The sequence below is a fragment of the Aplysia californica genome, unplaced genomic scaffold (genome assembly GCF_000002075.1).
Source record: "Aplysia californica isolate F4 #8 unplaced genomic scaffold, AplCal3.0 scaffold00103, whole genome shotgun sequence".
Lineage (NCBI taxonomy): Eukaryota > Metazoa > Mollusca > Gastropoda > Aplysiida > Aplysiidae > Aplysia > Aplysia californica.
Window position 1 is genome coordinate 969,711 of NW_004797373.1, and position 2,982 is coordinate 972,692.

Genomic DNA, 2,982 nt, shown 5'->3' on the forward strand with positions numbered 1-2,982 from the left:
GCTCTGGGGCAGGTCACGAACTTCTTACAATTCACAAATTATTTTGTATCATCCGTTCTCAACACCCAGGTAGGCCTAAGAAAAAAAATCCATTGCATTCTCAGACCGGGTGAGAAAAACAAAATAATATTCCCGGTGAGAATAAAATTATATTTATTAGGCCTATATTTTTATTTTCACCCCGGGTGAGAATAACGACAGCCGTGCTAGGTGCTCGCTGCAGCTTCATGATCTAGATATCTAGATCTAGGCCTACATTTCTAGATCTAAATGGGAAGGAGTTCCGCAGAGGGCCGGCCGACGAACAACACACAAAAGAGGGGATATTTTGAGCGGGGTATAACCTAACCCTTACTCTTGTATATGGTTTGCTCAATGAGAGTCAATGGGCCTTTTTTTTGTCACAGTAAGTGCCGGAGTGATCTTGTAGTTCCGTTCGTTAAAGTCCACGATCCATTTGTTTACGGGAGTGTATACAGACCCGGTAACCGGGAACAAAGTCACGAAGTATACAGACCCGGTATGGGAACTCTTTTGTGATTTCGGAAAGTTTCAGAACAGCGCTCTCTTGGCTATGGGTAGACCTAGGTTTTTCTTTATCTATGACCTAAACCTAGATCTAGATCTAGATCTAAATGAAGATTGCGGATGTCTTTTCAATGAACGATTGTTAATTCTCTGTTTTGGAGTTTGAGGAATTACAAGTTGAAGATAAAAACAATGTCATAATTTCAGTCGAGCAGTCACCCCCCCCTCTCTCTCTTTCCTCTCTGTGTATCGCTCGCCTTCTCTTTTTCTTTGTTTGTCTCTGTCTTTCTTTCTCCCCACCTATTTCCCTATCTTTCTTTCGTTCCCTACTGCCAACTGGGGCATGTCATACATTTTGTCATTTTTTGCTAGCACTTCCCCTTGCTCTCTCTCTCTCTCACACACACACACACACACACCACCGAGTCTGGGCGCTGAAACTTTCCGAAATCACAAAAGAGTTCCCCTACCGGGTCTGTATACTTTGTGACTTTGTTCCCGGTTACCGGGTCTGTATACACTGTACACTCCATTTGTTTACATCCAGAGAAGAAATCCAGAAGTCTTGATGAACAAATAGGCAACACAAATTTTATGGTAAAATTCAGGTCAGGGGGGCCCCACTCCCCTCCATATATTTATCAGGTCAGGGGGGCAAGCTCCTGAAACCCCCCCTACTCTCGACTTTAACGAACGAAACTACAAAATCACCAGTGCCGGCTCTCTGCGAACCTCCTCCCTCTAATTTGACTCTAAATGAAACAGAGGGAAAGGCTGAGTCATTCTTCTATTGTAGTAAGGTCTTAATAGAGAGAAAAGAGCTGCTGCTACTACAGTGTTCAGTCTAGGATATCTAAAGTCCTTGGGTGAATGAATTTGAAGGAGACAGTACACTAGATCTAGATTCTAGATCTAGTACAGTCATGAGGTAAGCTTAAAAGTCACCTGACTGCAGCAGTTTTGTATTGTCCGTTTGCTATGAGAAGGGTTCTGACGAATTTACTGAATCACTCGCTTTTAAAATGGAAAGTCGAGTAACTACAAGCTTGAGGTAGAGTTACTTAGACACCAGTGAATCACGATACAGTGTTAGTAGATCCAGAAATCTAGATCTAGAATCTAGTGTCTGACTCTTGAGTCTCAAGTGTGTTGTAAGATGACTTGTTATTGAGTGAGAAAACAAGACACGGACAAGGAAGGAAGGTCGAAAGAACACACTTTAAAATGCTACATTTCTTGGGGGAAAGGTTGCAAATGAGCATGACAGATTATTGTTTTGTTATTGCTTTGATGAAAAATACCTTTTTCTGCAAGGCTTCAGGTCGATAAGACGCAAGCCGTCGAAATTGGCTGATGTGCCGTAATCTTGAGGAAGCGAGCATGGCGGCCTTCAACACTAACTAACAAGAAACAGAAAGGTCACTAGTTCACGCATGCGCAACGATATCATCCGCTTAAACGTGTCTATACGAGTTTTAGCCAACTATTTTATAGTCCAAAAGCGTTTCCACGGTCCCTTTTTTAGCCTACCCAAATTTTGGAAAAAGAGATAGGAATTGGATCCTAGACAGTAAGCCGTGATCCTAGATCTACGATATATATATATTATATTATTGTAAATTGCATAGCAAAATAGTGCTCTATCCCATACTAGTATTAACTCTGGGCGCTTTACATCAATCACATTATTATCATTGAGCTTAATACTTCATTCATACAAGTACAAGATAAAAACATTTTTCGGTAACAAGAAAACCAGTTGAACCATACAAAGAGGAACTTTCAAAAGTATACATTAATTGTATACATACAAGGACAGCAGTAAAAGCAAAGCATATGAGCACTTACTAACAAACTACAACTAAATTTTTTTAATGAGTCTTGAGCAATCACTAAAAGGTATTAAGATTTGTTATTTCTCTGAGGTCCTGGGACAGGGGAGTTCCAGATTTTAGGGCCAAAAATGAGAAACTTCTCTCGCCTAAAGATCTTCGTTCCATTCTATGGGCTCTTTCCAAGGCTCTGAATTTTGTTGCGTCTGTAGATGACTGTCACTGACGAGATGGAACATAACCGACGGTGTTAAAAGCTCAGACAGATATGGTGGGGCATTATTGTTAGGGCATTTATAACAGATAGCAGAAACTTTGCATTGGATTCTTTAACAACTGGAAGCCAAAGCAGAGCTTTTAACATTTTTGATACAGGATCTTTCTTCTTTTTTTCGTCAGTACTAGATAGCAAAAATGAGAGAAAAGGATGGACAAAACAATAATTATCTGTAATGATAATGGATCAGATGTATATAGTGAGTGCACTAGGGAGGATGCTTAGTATTCTTTGTTCTTTACAACAAAGGTTATTAACACCCCCCCTCCCCGCACACTTCAGTCTGTCTGTCTGTCTGTCTGTCTGTCTGTCTGTCTGTCTGTCTGTTTGTCTGTCTGTCTGTCT